The sequence below is a fragment of the Bufo gargarizans genome, chromosome 6 (assembly GCF_014858855.1).
Source record: "Bufo gargarizans isolate SCDJY-AF-19 chromosome 6, ASM1485885v1, whole genome shotgun sequence".
Taxonomy (NCBI): Eukaryota; Metazoa; Chordata; class Amphibia; order Anura; family Bufonidae; genus Bufo; species Bufo gargarizans.
The window spans coordinates 132,572,241-132,590,755 of record NC_058085.1 but is presented as its reverse complement, the minus strand read 5'-3'; positions in this window follow the sequence as shown (position 1 = coordinate 132,590,755).

The window sequence follows — 18,515 nt, the reverse complement described above, 5'->3', positions numbered from 1 at the left end:
CCCCAAAAATTGTGATGACTTTACATTCCCCATATGTCTACTTCATGTTTGAATTGTTTTGGGAATGATATTTTATTTTTTGGGGATGTTACAATGCTTAGAAGTTTAGAAGCAAAATTTGAAATTTTTGAGAAATCTTCAAAATCCCACTTTTTATGGACCAGTTCAGGTTTGCAGTCATATTGTGAGGCTTAGATAATAGAAACCTCCCAAAAATGACCCCATTCTAGAAACTACACCCCTCAAGGTATTCAAAACTGTTTTTTCAAACTTTATTAACCCTTTAGGTCTTCCACAAGAGTTGATGGCAGATGGAGAAACAATTTTGAAATTTCTATTTTTTGGAAACTTTTCCAATATAATAAATTTTTTCCAGGAGTAAAACAAGGGTTAACTGCCAAACAACACTCAAAATGGGTTGCCCTGATTCTGTAGTTTGCAGAAACACCCCATATGTGGTCGTAAACTACTGTTTGGCCGAACGGTAGCACATAGAAGGAGGGGAACACCATATGGGTTTTGGAAGGCAGATTTTGCAGGACTGGTTTTGTTTATACCATGTCCCATTTGAAGCCCCCTGTTGCACCCCTAGAATAGAAATTTCAAAAAAGTGACTCCATCTAAGAAAGTACACCCCTCAAGGTATTCAAAACTGGGTTTACAAACTTTGTTAACCCTTTAGGTGTTCCACAAGAGTTAATGGCAGATGGAGAAACAATTTTGAAATTTCTATTTTTTGGAAAATTTTCCAATATAATCAATTTTTTCCAGGAGTAAAACAAGGGTTAACTGCCAAACAACACTCAAAATGGGTTGCCCTGATTCTGTAGTTTGCAGAAACACCCCATATGTGGTCGTAAACTACTGTTTGGCCGAACGGTAGCACATAGAAGGAGGGGAACACCATATGGGTTTTGGAAGGCAGATTTTGCAGGACTGGTTTTGTTTATACCATGTCCCATTTGAAGCCCCCTGTTGCACCCCTAGAATAGAAATTTCAAAAAAGTGACTCCATCTAAGAAAGTACACCCCTCAAGGTATTCAAAACTGGGTTTACAAACTTTGTTAACCCTTTAGGTGTTCCACAAGAGTTAATGGCAGATGGAGAAACAATTTTGAAATTTCTATTTTTTGGAAAATTTTCCAATATAATCAATTTTTTCCAGGAGTAAAACAAGGGTTAACTGCCAAACAACACTCAAAATGGGTTGCCCTGATTCTGTAGTTTGCAAAAACACCCCATATGTGGTCGTAAACTACTGTTTGGCCGAACGGTAGCACATAGAAGGAGGGGAACACCATATGGGTTTTGGAAGGCAGATTTTGCAGGACTGGTTTTGTTTATACCATGTCCCATTTGAAGCCCCCTGTTGCACCCCTAGAATAGAAATTTCAAAAAAGTGACTCCATCTAAGAAAGTACACCCCTCAAGGTATTCAAAACTGGGTTTACAAACTTTGTTAACCCTTTAGGTGTTCCACAAGAGTTAATGGCAGATGGAGAAACAATTTTGAAATTTCTATTTTTTGGAAAATTTTCCAATATAATCAATTTTTTCCAGGAGTAAAACAAGGGTTAACTGCCAAACAACACTCAAAATGGGTTGCCCTGATTCTGTAGTTTGCAAAAACACCCCATATGTGGTCGTAAACTACTGTTTGGCCGAACGGTAGCACATAGAAGGAGGGGAACACCATATGGGTTTTGGAAGGCAGATTTTGCAGGACTGGTTTTGTTTATACCATGTCCCATTTGAAGCCCCCTGTTGCACCCCTAGAATGGAAATTTCAAAAAAGTGACTCCATCTAAGAAAGTACACCCCTCAAGGTATTCAAAACTGGGTTTACAAACTTTGTTAACCCTTTAGGTGTTCCACAAGAGTTAATGGCAGATGGAGAAACAATTTAGAAATTTCTATTTTTTGGAAAATTTTCCAATATAATCAATTTTTTCCAGGAGTAAAACAAGGGTTAACTGCCAAACAACACTCAAAATGGGTTGCCCTGATTCTGTAGTTTGCAAAAACACCCCATATGTGGTCGTAAACTACTGTTTGGCTAAACGGCAGGACATAGAAGAAGGGGAACGCCATACGGTTTTTGGAAGGCAGATTTTGCTGGACTGGTTTATTTACACCATGTACCCTTTCAAGCCCCCTGATGCACCCCTAGAGTAGAAACTCCATAAAAGTGACCCCATCTAGGAAACTACGGGATAAGGTGGTTGTTGTTTTGGGACAATTTTTGGGGTAAATTAGATTTTTGGTTGCTCTATATTACTCTTTTTTGAGGCAATGTAACAAAAAAATGTAATACTAAAATTGTTTCTACATTCGCTATTTAGTTTTGTGGAACACCTAAAGGGTTAACATAGTTTGTAAAGTAATTTTTGAATACCTTGAGGGGTGTAGTTTCTTAGATGGGGTCACTTTTTTGGAGTTTCTAGTCTAGGCTACATCAGGGGGGGCTTCTAATGGGACATGGTGTAAAAAAAAAAAACTGTCCATCAAAATCTGCCTTCCAGAAACCGTATGGAGTTCCCTTCGTTCTATGCCCTGCCGTGCGGCTATATAGCCATTTACGACCACATATGGGGTGTTTCTGCAAACTACAGAATTGGGGCAATAAATGTTTAGTTTTGTTTGGCTGTTAACCCTTGCTTTATTACCGGCAAAATGGATTTAAATTTAAATTTTGCCCAAAAATAGGTGTTTTGGCACCGTTTTTATTTTATATTTTTAACACCGTTCATCCGAGGCGTTTGGTAAAAAGTTATTTTTATAGCGACGACTTTTACGCACGCGACGATGCCCAATATGTATGGCTCTCAGACTTTGGAGACACTAAGCAGGCATCCTAAAACTGCGGCCCTCCAGATGTTGTAAAACTACAATTCCCACCATGCCCTGATGATGGCTGTAGGTTGTCTGGGCATGCTGGGAGTTATAGTTTTACAACATCTGGAGGGCCGCAGTTTGAGGATGCCTGCACTAAAACTAATATTTTTTGGGGAAAGAAAAATTGTTTTCGTGTCTCCAAAGTCTGAGAGCCATAGTGTTTTATGTTCTCTAGTGAACTGTTGGGGATTATAAAAATTTAGTACTCCATGGAAGTGTGATACTCCCTGAAGCAATCGATAATGCAGAGGCCCGGATGATCGGGGCACGTGTCACATTGAGTTGTGGTGTCCTTCCGTATCCCCCTCTTGTGACACACTCTGCACTTTTTTTGGGTTCGTCCCTTCTTTCCAGTATGGGGGACCACACCTGGAAAGTGTTGGCCAGGGACGATCCGGGCGCCTCCAGTTCCCGAGGTACTCCGGCCTGCTCTTTCCCGGTCCGAAAAGATCAGGTCTTTGAGGACTGCCTCATAGAATTGGAGGAATGTCCCTGTGCTGCCAGCGCTTCGGGATAGTACAAAAGAGTTGTACATGGCAACCTGCACCATGTAGACCGCAACTTTTTTGTACCATGCCCGGGTTTTGCGCATGGCGTTATATGGCGTGAGGACTTGATCAGAGAGATCAACTCCTCCCATATACCGATTGTAGTCGACGATACAATCGGGCTTGAGGACCGTTGCCGCGGTACCTCGCACAGGGACTGGGGTGGTGCTGTTACCGTGGATTGTGGACAGCATAAGGACATCCCTCTTGTCCTTATACCTGACCAGCAACAGGTTTCCACTGGTAAGTGCACGGGTCTCACCCCTGGGGATAGGTACCTGGAGGGGGTAGGCAGGGAGGCCGCGTTGATTTTTCCGCACGGTCCCACAAGCGAACGTGGATCTGGCGGCAAGGGACCTGAACAAGGGAATGCTGGTATAAAAGTTGTCCACGTACAAGTGGTAACCCTTATCCAGCAGTGGGTACATAAGGTCCCACACGAGTTTCCCGGTAACACCCAGAGTGGGGGGACATTCTGGTGGTTGAATCCGGGAATCTCGCCCCTCGTACACACGAAATTTGTAAGTGTACCCTGAGGTACTCTCACAAATTTTGTATAGCTTCACGCCATACCTCGCCCGCTTTGTGGGAATGTATTGGCGGAAACTGAGTCTCCCCTTGAACGCAACGAGAGACTCATCAACCGCGACCTCCCTTCCAGGTACGTAGGCCTGCTGAAATGTGGCCCCAAAGTGATCGATGACCGGCCGTATCTTGTACAGCCGGTCATAGGCAGGATCACCTCGGGGGGGACATGCTGCATTATCGGAATAATGCAGACATTTCCGGATGGCCTCAAACCGGTGACGTGTCATGACCATACTGTACAGTGGGGTCTGGTATAGGACGTCCCCACTCCAGTATTGCCTGACACTGGGTTTTTGGACTAGACCCATATGCAGCACGAGGCCCCAAAATGTCCTCATCTCGGCTGCACTGACCGGCGTCCAGCCACCGGGTCTAGCCAAAACTGAGCCTGGGTTTTGAGCGACGAACTGTTGGGCGTACAGATTCGTCTGCTCCACCATCAAATTCACCAGTGGGTTACTGAAAAAAAAACTAAAAAAGTCTATTTCAGTAAACCCCACTGTGGGAATCTGGATTCCAGGATTGCCAGCGAAATCCGGAATCTCAGGCTCAAAGTCCACTGGGGGACACCAGCTAAGTTCATCGGCAGGGGGCTCCGGTGAACTTATTTGGTGGGCCGGGAAACCAGTACGAACCCCAGGGCGGCTCGTACTAGGGTGGGCCGCAGGATCCCTAGCATGTGTGGCCCCTGGCTCCGCCTGGCGGCGTCTCCGCTGCCTTGGTGGCTCATCGTCATCCGATGATGATGAGGAGGATGCGGATGACAAAAGGAACGTGGGGTCATCCTCATCCTCACTGGGGCTCTCAGAGTCGGAGGCAATCTGGGCATATGCCTCCTCGGCTGAGAACACCCGGCGGGCCATGGGTGTGTGTGTGTGCGTGTGTATGTGCGTGCGTGTAAACCTTTATTCTATGTGCGTGTGTGTGGGGGCACGGGTGTTCACGTACTAAAAAGTCCAGGCAAAAAAAATGTGTTAGGAATAAAAAAAAAAAAAAAAAAAAGTTCAAACTTGCTGATCTGCGGTTCAACGCTGATCAGCGGTCGGTGGGGTGGTGGGGCGGGCGATGCGCTAACAGTGGACGGACGCTAAAAAGTGCCGGCCAGTCAGCGCACGCAGAAAAAAAAAAATGTGGTGGTGGGGGAAGGGTCTGGTGGTGGGGGGAGGGGGTTGGTGGGTGGGGGGGGGGGCTGGTGGTGGGGGGGGGGCTGGTGGTGGGGGGGATGCGGGGGGGGCAAGTGGCGTGGGGTCTGGGGTCTGAAAGTTGTAAAAAAAAAAAGTTTGGAATAAATGTTTTTTTTTTTTTTTTTTTTTTCTAACTTTTCCCTTCTTTCCCTGCCTAACGGTGCCTCTCCCTCACTGACCCTAACCTACCTGGGTGGCGATGGGTGCAGGAGGGTGATGGATGCCGATTTAGGGGGACACAGGAGCTGGTGCTGGACGATGCTGCACGGTCAGGGTGCTGGACAGGAAGAGGAGGGGAGAGAGGAGCGCAGGAAGTTTGAATCTCGCGCCTCTCTCCCCTGCACCAATCAGCACCCTGGACAGCGGCGTTCAGCACCAGGGCCAGCTCCGCCTCTGCAAATCCTCGGACTGCGATTGGTGGTGTAAAATTACGCCACCGATCGCAGTCTTTTTCCGGTTCATCGGGTCACAGGACACCCGAATGGACCGGAAACGCAGAAAACCGCAGGTCTGAATTGACCTGCGGTTTTCTGCGATCGCCGATACGGGGGGGTCCAATGACCCCCCCCTGCGTTGTTACGGGATGCCGGCTGAATGATTTCAGCCGGCGTCCCGTTCCGATTAACCCCTGCGGCGCCGGAATGCAGATTTTAAGTCAGGACGTACCGGTACGTCCTCGGTCCTTAAGGACTCGGGAAATAGGGCGTACCGGTACGTCCTCGGTCCTTAAGGGGTTAAGGGACTATGGCTTAGACACCATCACCTAACAACCAGGCCAGACAAAACATCAAGCCTGAATCTCACAGTGGACACCTATATCCCAAAGTGCCTGCACGTTCCATACCAGCCACCATACTGTACCTCCTGATCTGGTACCAGAATCTGTGCTTTGTACTTAATACTGCTGGATGCGCAGTAAAGAGAGATTTTTATATGTTTACTTCTGGCCTTCAAACTACCTTTCCACTGTACCAATCCCCAGGGAGCGATAGCCCGAGGGAGTACATCATGACACAATACTTGATCAGGGCCACTACCACTCCCATCCTCTGCACCAGCTACTCAGAGGATCGCTGCAGTATGCAAGGTAAAAATTTGGTCCTCTGGATGCTTCTTTGTACCTGTCTCCCTCCACTTCTCCTGCATCACACAGTCCTCATCTACGTAATCTAATATCTATTTAATATGGATTGATATATATATATATATATATATATATATATATATATATCTGATCCATATCTAATTCATACTCAATGACGTTTTACTGCAAGAACCAAATATACATCAGCATCAAACAAGTGTGAAATAAGGGATTAAGGGATAGTGACAGATCCATTGTAGGGCTATATACTGTACAGTATCTTGTGCTGTCGTGGCCACTGTGTTTTCTTCTTCACCCAGCAGGATCTATAGTTGCTCTTCCTCCTCTATGGAGCTGAAGTCCATGAAGAGATCAGAGAGTCACCTAATTTGAGTGAGGCACTACTGAGTTTTTGGAACATTGTATGAAGTGGGCTTTCTTTCTACCTGTCCATCAAATGGGACCTAACCCTGCATTTTTGGCTGAATCTCTGAAACGCTAGCAGTGAAAGGGCTGCTCCCCTTTCTTTTAAGTAAAAATGAAGAGCTGCAGGTATCTCAGCTGCCATACCTCTAACAGGTCATTACATGAATCCCTGAAAAGCAGATATAGCTTAAGCATCATATTCCGAGGCCAGGTGGAAACCTACACAGTCAATTTGTTACCTATAACAAGTCTATAAGTTAAACGGGGAAATTGCACATAAAATAATTGGCAGTTTTGTTTTATGTACCTGTCAGCAGGAGTATAAGAGAATATATAACTGAGGCTCATGTATGAAACCCAAGTCCGGCTCACAGAACTGCGAAGTCCCTCTAACCAGCACCTGTATGTGAATGCTTTGTAACTGCGTTTAATTAAATATTTAGTATAAACACAGAGTTATTAATTAAAACATATCTCTATATAGTGCCACCTGCTGTGTGTTCTTTTTCTTATTTCTGTGTCCTCCTCAGTTGATTGTCTTTTTTCACGTAAAACTAGAAATCTTCAACTTATAATATTTTTTTAATTTGGAAAGAGAGAGTATTAAACAATCACTCCACATAACAGTGATGCATTGTGTTATAGCTAGTGCAGGACTTTAAAGGGGTTGTCTCACTTTAGGAAATGGCATTTGTCATGTAGAGAAAGTTAATACAAGGCAGATTCGCTGAATTTTAGGAAAAAATTTGGTTTGATCCGAATTTATTCGCGGCGAATCACGTAAAAAGACGGCTATTTCCTGGCTGCAGAGAGCCTTTATAATGGTGTAGAACACTGTGCCTTGCAGTAACACGTATAGGGAGCCTGCTGTGGTAGTTAAATTATACTGTGAGTCAGTATGACATGCAGATGACAGGCGTCGCTCTTAGAATCACTGCACACTTCACTTATTTGGGCAGTTACGGGGCCAAAACGGACCAAATAACTTACAGGTCGATGTTAGCGCCAAGAAGAAGCGCACTACTTTTACACCGTCGTCAGCTGATTCCACATAGATGTCTTCAGAACCTGTTCTATTAAACGCTTATACAAGTAGAGCCCCCCTGACAGAGTGGAGAGGGTGTCAGCAGTAAGTTTGTGTTGACGTCACTGATTATTTTGCCCTTCCTCTGATCCATCAGAAGAATAACCCCAAAAAAACAGCTCCTGTCTATTGAGCATACGCCTTCACTCGGTCAGCATTTGGTCAATAATCCATCAGTATCGCGAATGCCAAAAAAAAAAACTGGAGTGGATCCAAAACAGAGATGACTGAGTCAACCATTCAAGAACCGCTGGGTTTCTGGTCAAGACAGGACCGCTAGATGACACCGGGAGCTCAGGCCTCTCGCTGCAACTCCCGCTGCCATGCCCCCTGACTCTCCTGTGACCTGTGCCCGCGCCAGAAACATTCAGGCCAATGCCACTCCTCTGTGCAGAGCCTGGCACTTCTCTGTCTGACATATTGTTAGATCAAATAAAAAAAAAAGGAAATTAAAGCACCCAAAAAAAGTCTGTAATTTTCTCACTTCACCACACAACGGCAAATACTTTTTTTGTGCCACTAATACACAACAAAAAGGGCTTTAGAACATATAACTGCACCGCTGAATGGCAGATATATTTTTCTTTGGCCACTAATACACGCCAAAAAGGGCTTTAGAACATATAACTGCACCACTGAACGGCAAATAGGCCCTTATTTTTTTCCATTTATACACGCCACAAAAGGCTTTAGAACATATAACTGCACCACTGAATGGCAAATATATTTTACTTTTTTCAAATTATACACTCCACAAAAGGGCTTTAGAACATATAACTGCACCGCTGAATGGCAAATATATTTTACTTTTGCCACTAATACACGACAAAAAGGGCTTTAGAACATATAACTGCACCGCTGAACAGCAAATATATTTTTATTTTGCCACTAATACACGCCAAAAAGGGCTTTAGAACATATAACTGCACCGCTAAACAGCAAATAGGCCCTTATTTTTTTCCACTTATACATGCCACAGAAGTCTTCAGAACATATAACTGCACTGCAGTTATATGAACGTTCCATAGTCTCACTGCTCTTACTGTAAAGAATCCTCTTCTACGTTTGTGTGCAAACCTTCTTTCCTCCAGACGCAGAGGATGTCCCCTTGTCACAGTCACAGTCCTGGGGATAAATAGATGATGGGAGATATCTCTGTACTGACCCCTGATATATTTATACATAGTTATTAGATCTCTCCTGAGTTGTCTTTTTTCTAAAGTGAATAACCCTAATTTTGATAATCTATCTGGGACCTGTAGTCCCTCCATTTCAGTTATTACTTTAGTTGCCCTCCTCTGGACCCTCTCCAGCTCTGCCATGTCTGCCTTGTTCACAGGAGCCCAGAACTGTACACAGTACTCCATGTGTGGTCTGACCAGTGATTTGTAAAGTGGCAGGACTATGTTCTCATCCTGGGCATCTATGCCCCTTTTGATGCAACCCATTTTTAATGTCAGTGTTACACAGTGTTTTACCATTTAGTATGTACTGGTGACTTGCATTATTCCATCCCATGTGCATAACCTTAAATTTTTCAGTGTTAAACCTCATCTGCTACTTCTCTGCCCAAACCCTCCAATCTATCTAGACCCATCTGTAGCAGTAAGCAAGTAAGTAAGTATAAGAAGAAGACAATCAGAGACCAAAATACGTTCAAAAAGTTTAACTTTAATGAACACAACTGCAAATACAGTTCACTTTTAGAGGTGCCATACATTTAATGGTTTTTATACTCAGGTGGGACAGAAAATCTTATCTATAAATGTAAATGTGTGTGTCTTATATGAATTTACATGTGTGTGTGTCATTATGTATATTTATATACATTTATATAAGTTTAAAGGGGTTGTCTCACCTCATCAAGTTATATTTATTATGTGTAAAACATTGATGTAAGTAATGCAGCAGCGGTCACCATGATTGTGCACAGCAAAAGAAAGCCAGCCTTTCTGGTGGCCCGGAATTGATGGAGCAAGCTTGCACGGCTACCTCTCAATCTCCACCGTCATTATCTCCTGTAAGAAACAGATAGTGGCAACCACTTACCATTGGTTGTCATGATCTATACAGGGCCTGCTCCACTGAGACTGCTAGTGATTCTGATACACTAGCAGCCTCAGGAGCGCGCATGTACTGGCAAGGGGCGGGATTATATTATCCAAGCACTGCTTGCCTGCTGTATCACTCACAGCAGATGCACCTCCCCCACTACAGCTCAGGAAGTGCCCTGGGAGCCGTGCACCGAATACTAAAATCAAGAGGTGAGACAACCCTTTTAGTGGTACATGAATGTTGATGGTGTATGTGTCCTAGATTACTCTGAGTGCTCCTCAATGTAAAAAAAAGGGGGTGAGGCAAAATATTTCAATGCAGTATGTTCAGGGTCTTCTTCACCTTTGAAGCCACTTTTTAACACCAGTATACACTGTTCTAAATAGTTTAGCAACTTTGCAAATACAATCCTTATGCTATTCTGATCCATGCAGCCAGAATTATATTCCAGGGTTGCATTCACAGCTCTTATTGGTACCCCCTGGTACCAACTTCCCAAGGCTCATATCCCAAAAGTCTCCCAGCTCAGCTGCACCCCTATATTGTCCTACAGTCTAGTGGTTCTTGATATTTCAACCTTCAACTTGTGACCCTCAGGCTGCTTTTCTGTTCCTTTATTCGCTAATGTTGAGGTCATGGTGGTGAGGTAGCCTTGTGCACATTCACCCTATCCACAAAGTATGATGGAGTTACCAGATTTGGGGCCCTTTGTTCATGGGACACATACCAGCTGCCTTGTCTGTTCAGTGTATACCAGTAAAACACCCCAAGTACCAATTCATGAGTAGTCCGCCAAACAATTCTGCATTTGTCTACCAGAACTTGGTGCATAACTGTTTAAAGGCATAGACCATGATTAGAAAAAAATAGTCTACCATTTTTATTTTTCAAATATATCGCCTCATTTGTAGATGATGTGTCTGGTATCGCAACCAAGCCCCTTTCACTTCAATGGAACTGAGCTGCAATACCAGACACTTTATAGGAAATATCGACAATAGATTACAGCAAGAAGAAGCTAGATGGATCTATCGGCTAAAAAGCCTAGCCCCTCAAGGGTTAAATGAAGGATTTACCTTTGCCTCTTTTCTTTAAGATTGTGGGATAGTAATATTTAGGGATCCATATAATATAAACGGTATAAACTATTACTCCAAGGCCATTAGATCTAAATATTAACCAATCATGTGAGTAGGTACGGATCTCCACAATCCCTTCTTTTTGTCTCCGATTTAGTTTATGATGCCGTATTTTACCCTCATTTATGATTATTATGAAATAATAAATCATGATTAAATATAATTATTATAGTCCCACTTGAATGTAAAGATAAATAATAAAAAAATTAAAAGTTAAAAAAATCTAAGTTCATTGACATGCGCGAGAATTTGTGAAGGCAACGCGAGAACAGAGGGGCGGTAGTTGAGAGAAAAACACGTCAGCTAGGGGAGGAGGAACGGTAGGTAGGCGGTTTGTGAGTAATGTCAGAGTAGGAGGCTATAAATGATCCGTACCACGCCCATCAAACACTCACTGCCCAATCCCCTGAAGACGCCGGAGCTGCTGGCGAAACATGTCGGGGGGCAGTGTTTGAGGGAATTTTTAGTACAGCAGTGACACTTCTATGAGGGAAAGTAATTAATAGGAAACACTATGTGGTAGGCAGGGACAGAGTTCCATGAGAAGAGTCTGGAGCCAGCGCGCAGCTGCCAGCCTCTCTCCACTGATATATTAGCACTGTGGTAAAGTACTCAGAGAATTAACAAGGCGACACAACTGATACTTTTAATATAGGTTAGGCATTTTACAACAATTAATATTAAAAGCTAAGTTTCACAAGTATTATTAAATACATATGTTAAAACAAGGCAAATAGTAGTCTACATAACTAATTCTACATTTTTAGCAATACCAGACACAACAGAGGTGGAAATATTGTTATTGATCCCAAATCACTGTATGCCATTTTTTCTGGACCACCTAAAGAGGAGCTTTCCAAAGACAGAATTGCCTATCTGGCAAGCTGAGATAACACAAAACTGACAATAAGATTTCCTGATTACTTATTTCTTCACAGCCGGACCCTCTTGCTGTATACCTTCACTATACAGAATGAGGGGGTACCCACAGTGAGGCAGAATATCACAGTTGTCAAAAAGATGAATCCTCTCTTGTTTTAGCTCCAGCTCTCTTACCACAGTTTTCCAGGAGACAAGTTGCTGGGGACAAGCTCCAACCTGTGGAAGCCTGGAGGCTGCTACCGACTATTCCTTTTGGCTGTAAGACTTGACTTTGTGAAGGAGGGTGGGACAGGCGTGCTGAATTTGGGCAAATATTAAGCATATTTTCACTTCTTGGCCTGAGGTTGGATAGCAGAAAGTTTGCAAATAACTCTAACTTTAATGCTTTTTATTATTAATTAGGGGTAGACAGTGCATGGTTCTCATTTAGTCTTCTTCATAGCTGACTGTGATAAGAGAGGTGATAAATTGGAGCCAACTAAAATGATGCAGTGTGTCTGCCACGCATCATAGCATACACAACTATTTTAAAAAAAGTGAACCCTCCCCCCTTCCTTGAAGAATTCATGGTCTGCCCTGGTTCTTGACACAATAACAACCTTCACTTGACTAATTCTAGAGAGCAGCTATGCTCCTTTTTGTTACTGGACTATTATTGCATTATAATAGTCCCTCATTACAGTGATTCACATACAACGCATATATATATAGTAAATGTAATGATCACTCATCTTCGAGGTGCCACATTCAACCCTTGGAGATGATCAAGGACATATCCATAAAATTACAAGATGACACCAGTAGGGCGCTATTATGGATTTAGCTTTAGGAGTCACGCTTTAGTAATAGGTTATGGTCTCAAGATATGTTTTTCCCTCAGGGGGCATGGACTTGCCACTGCCCCTTTTTTCCCTGGTGTAAAAAATATGTAGCATGGGTAGAGATAAGCAAATCAATTCAGTGCAAATCTAATTCAACCTCAATTTTCCAAAAACCGAATCTAGATTTTTGGTGATTTGATTTGGGGAAATTTCTAATAAAAAGGGTGCCATTTAGGAGGGTCACATAACCCCAGGAGGTGTCTGTGTGTATACACTGGCAGACATTTGCCGCACCAAAAGTGCAAATTTTTGGACTATTTACAAAGGTACTTAAAAAACCCACAAGCTGCTACATGTGTTAATATGTTATTGTATTACAGTTATTACAGTTATAGTGATTACGTGGTGTACGTCTGATGAAATGGAAAGGGACATACATCCAGCCACCTGGTGGGTAGGAAATTGCAGGTACCATATTACTTTTGAGAGAGGAAGAGGAGCCTTGCTCCAGCTCACCAGTGAGGGTGTATCAGTTATGGTGACATCCTGACCCACCTGGCTGAAATCTGGAGGTCAGGTGCTGGTATTTAGACCCCTGTTCCAGCCATCATGACAGGGTTGGGTATGGTTGTTGGTGAGACACTAGAGCAAGGATCAGCAACTTCCAGCACTCCAGGTGTTCTGAAACTACAACTCCCACAGTGCTCCATTTACTTATGTGGAAGTTAGAAGAACAGCCAAGCATGTTTGTATGCTGGGAGTTGTAGTTTCACAGCAGCTGGAGTACCAAAGGTTGCTGATCCTTGCACGAGAGAGACACAGCCATGTCTCTGGGAGCACAGCAGAGTTAGCACAGGACCCAAGGAGACATCTGAACTAAAGGCCAGAACCAGAGTAGACCACGGTGCCCTGACATGGGACCGATTTGATACATATGCAAATTAACATAAAAGAGTCATATCTTACTTGTGTGACCAGAGAAGAGTCATATTTTCAAGCTCTGACTCATTCCAGGTTAATTTGCATATGTATCAAATCGGTTTTTATACACAATAAAAGCACACAGAGCTATGGGGACTGGGTATTGCAGATGTGCTAGCGGCGATCTAGCAACCCATGTCCTCAGCTCTATACACAAAATCCCGGTGACAGGTTCCCTTTAAGGCTCTATCTTGTGGTCCGATTCCTACTTTCTGACAGAATGCCATCTAATAGGCAGTGTAACTATGGGGCATTCAGGCTACAATTCAGGTCCTCTCCATAGACTCCTCCAGTCCATTACACTCTGGCCCACTAAAGCCTTCAGTCTCTCCCAGCTTTCTGTAGAAGGACAAACCTGCTTCTTATTAGAGACCAGGTCTCCATATATATATCTCACAAAGGCCAACAGAAATCCAATGTATCACCTTGTGTGCTTAGCACATAACCTTCCCTAATGTCACCAAACCTTCTCCTTTTATGTCAGTGCTTCCCTAAACTGGGTAAATTATACAAATTGGGTAGAAGAGTTTTTTCTTTGTGTAATGACACTTTAAGGCCCCATTCACACGCATTTTGCGGAACGGAATTGCGGACCTATTCATTTCTGCATTTCCGCATTCCGCATATCCTATTCTTGTCCGCAATTGCTGACAGAATAGGCATATTCTATTAGTGCTGGCGATGTGCGGTCTGTAAAATACATAACGCACATTGCCGTGTCTGTGTTTTGCGGATCCGAAAAAGACTTACGGACCTGTGAATGGACACTAAAGGACATCTGTCAGCAGATTTTTTTACCTATGAAACTTGCTGACCTGCTGTATGAACACATATCAACTAAAGTCATCTGTGTTGGTCCCATGTTCATGCGTGCCTGCATTGCTGAGAAAAAGGATATTTTGAAATATGCAAGTGAGACTCTAGGAGCAACGTGGGTGTTGCCATTACTCCTAGAAGCTCAGCTCTCTCTGCAACTGCTGCGTCCTCTGCACTTTGACAGGGCCAAGTAGTGTAAACGTGATCATGCCTTGACCTGTCAATCAAAGTGCAGAAGGTGCGGCAGTTGCAGACAGAGCAGAACCTTTAAATTGACTTAAGAGGTTGATCATTTCAGGAAAATGTTAAGATATGCAATGGAAACATAATTCTAATAAACGGACTGATATGTCTTTATCATTAGTCTGCACCGTTTTCGTTTGCACAGGGGGTATTCCCTTGTTATGCCTGTCCCTTCCATAGTATGGCCACAGATGGAGAGGAATGTGGCCAGACAGACTCAAATGAAGTGTGTTACAATGGGTGGATGCAGGGTGGCATGTCTGGTCCCATGTTAACCCATCTGTGACCACATTATTTACGAATGGTGTGCGGTCAGGAGATACCACTGTCATAACACGGGGGTGCTTTTCAACAACACATTAGTAAGTTTATTAAAATCATCTTTGTAGTGCATTTCTTAACATTTTCCTAAATCGGAAAACCCCTTTAAAGATTGCCATGTGTACTAAAACATATTCCGGAATCTCCCAAAGTATTCTCATTTAGATGAAAATTGATGACATTATATTTTGGCAAATAATTAAAAAAAAATTGTGGCTGTTAAAATACATTTAAAATAAAGACGTTACATCAACCATATTATTTGCTTTCTATTTTTTACCGACCTTTCTTCACTTGTCATGTATGTGCAGTGGATGAGTTTGAGGTGGCGCCAACACTACACTGGGTCCACGGGACACTGTCGAGGTGTCTCCAAATGTTGTTGATCTCCAGAAGGGATGGTAAAGTGCACCCCAATAATAAAGAAGTCTAGAGAGTCAGGGTCTGTAGTAAACCAGTGTGCATCTTTACTGGAGGAAATCAGGTTCAAACAATACATGCAATGCATAGGGCTGGCTTCTCCAATCTCCTCCCTGGCAGAAGAAGGGTTCATGCTGAAAGGCTTGAGCTAGCTGTACCAATCTCTCTCCCAGAAGGCTGGTACAAAGGCTGGAGGCCCACGGTCTGTGGCTCAGCATCCCACAGTGTCTTCTTCCAGTCACTCATGCAGTCTGCCACAAGCCTTTTTTAAGCACTAACCCCTAACTGCAGAACAATAGGGGCTCTGACTACTCTCATTATATATAGTATCTTGCTGAACTAGAACCTTATAGTGGGAGAGTGGAGTGGAGAAACACAACCCAAACAAATACAATGTTACAATTCTGGTCTCTCATAGACTTGCATTAGACCTTCAATAATACTCAATGGCAATGACAAAACAGTTTTTCCAGACAAAAACAAGTCTTCAAATATAATAACATAGCTAAACCAGACATTCAAAAGGTCAGTCTATCTGGTTTTGGTGGTAAGCAATTCAGCTTTGTCCCTTCAAACCATACTCTCCTTATCCATGCTCCAGGGCACTACATGTGATTTTCCATGCAGTTTGTATTTTACCTACATTGGGTAACACAGAATTTCTGATGCATGGTTGTAAATAATGAATGAACAAGTTTGGGAACCAATGTTTTATGGGTTCTCCTCTGCAACCCGCCAGACAGCATGATGTTGCAGTGTATCAGCGTCACCATGCTCCGTCTCCAGCCAGCCTCAATCTCATCCTTGGTGCATCCAGTCCTGGCACCTCCCCTAACCTGTCACTCAGAAGATACTTAAGTTGGCCATACACGTTAGATAGAAGCTGGATAATGGTTAAAAAGCAGTTAAACAAACAGCTGATGAAGATTCGCTTCACAGACACGGCCATACACATTATAGTCCCTATTGACCGTTAGGGTCCATTCACACGTCCGTATGTGTTTTGCAGATCCGCCAATTGCGGATCTGCAAAACACAGACACTGGCAATGTGCGTTCCACATTTTGCGGACCGCACATCGCCGACACTCTCATAGAAAATGCCTTTTCTTGTCCGCGGACAAGAATAGGACATGTTCTATTTTTTTGAGGAACGGAAGTGCGGATCCGGAAGTGTAGATCCGAAAATGCGGATGTGGACAGTACATTCTGACCCCATTGAAAATGAATGGGTCCGCACCTGTTCCGCAAAACTGCGGAACGGATGCGGACCCATTTTGCGGACGTGTGAATGGACCCTTAAACAGTTGTTCAGACTGACAATGCAAGTTCATGAACAAAAGATCTTTATTCTGGTTATCGGACGAAAATATTAAACACGGTCAAAGATAAGGTTCTGTCATCAGTAGGCTAAAGCGGACATTCGGTATTTCATCTGTCAAACGTTTGTTTTACATTGGAGCCTGTTATCCTGCCTACCTGTAAAATAGAACTAAAACAGCTTCTACTGTTCTGGGAAGGCTTTCTACAAGATTCTGGAGAGTGTCTGAAGGAATTTTTGCCCATTCATTCAGAAAAGAATTTGTGAGGCTAGGCACAAATGTTGGATGAGAGGGCCTGGATCACAATCTCCATTCTAGTTAAACCCAAAAGTGTCCGATGGGGTTGAGGTCAGGGCTTTGTGCAGCCACTCAAGTTCTTCCACACCAATCCCAGGTGAACCAAGGGTCATCAATATTCTTCACCGCAAAAAAATTTTTTTTCAAATGGGAGGTTCTCACCAATTCCTTTGGGTCTGTGCACACCTGACTTTCCTATATATATACCAGAGCACACCACATGCACACTACTGTTACGAATAAGAACTTTCGAAACGCGTCAACAGCCTACACCTATGAGAATCGAACCTTGTATTATCTGTGCACGTTTGATAATAAAGCCGGAGAACTTGAAACTTCAAGAAAAAGTGAGTGCTGGAGTCTGAAAATTTGTCTATTGTCATCAATATTCTTCTTGTTATTCTAGTTCTGGAAAACCCCTTTAAAGGATCATTGAATTTTGAAAAAATATTGATATGTCATAGAAACATACAGTCCTGATCAAAAGTTTAAGATCACTTGAAAAATGGCAAAAAAATTATATTTTACATTGTTGGATCTTAACAAGGTTCCAAGTAGAGCTTCAACATGCAACAAGAAGAAATGGGAGTGAGACAAAAATTTTTTTTGAGCATTCAATTTAAAGAAAACAACGAATAAACTGAAGCTGTTTTTCAGCTGATCAAAAGTTTAGGACCACATGCCTTTAAAAGGCCAAATCTGTGCAAAGATGTGGATTTATTGTCATTTTCTGTCAGGTAGTCACACGTTGTGATGGCAAAGGCAAAAAAACTCTCCCTTTTTGAACATGGTCGGGTTGTTGAATTGCATAAGCATGGTCTCTCACAGCGCGCCATCGCTGCTGAGGTGGGACGCAGTAAGACAGTCATTTAGAATTTCTTAAATGATCCTGAGGGTTATGGAACAAAAAAGTCAAGTGGAAGACCCCAAAAAATTTCACCAGCACTGAGCTGGAGGATCCAATTGGCTGGAGCTGGAGGACCCAAATTAAGGCCCTTACTGGTGCTGACTGCAGCCCCATAACCATCAGACGGCATCTGAGACTGAAGGGCTTCAAAAACAAAAAACGTCTTCAAAGACCTCATCTCCTTGAACGCCACAGAACTTCTCGTTTGGACTTTGCAAGAGAGCACCAAACATGGGACATTCAAAGGTGGAAGAAAGTTTTATTCTCTGATGAGAATTTTTTTTACCTTGATGGTCCTGATGGTTTCCAACTTTACTGGCATGACAAGCAGATCCCACCTGAGATGCTTTCTACGCGCCACAGTGGAGGGGGCGCCATAATGGTCTGGGGTGCTTTTTTCTTCAGTGGAACAATGGAGCTTCAGGAAGTGCAGGGGCGTCAAACGGACGCTGGCTATGTTGCAGAGAGCATTCCTCATGACTGAGGGCCCTCGTCTGTGTGG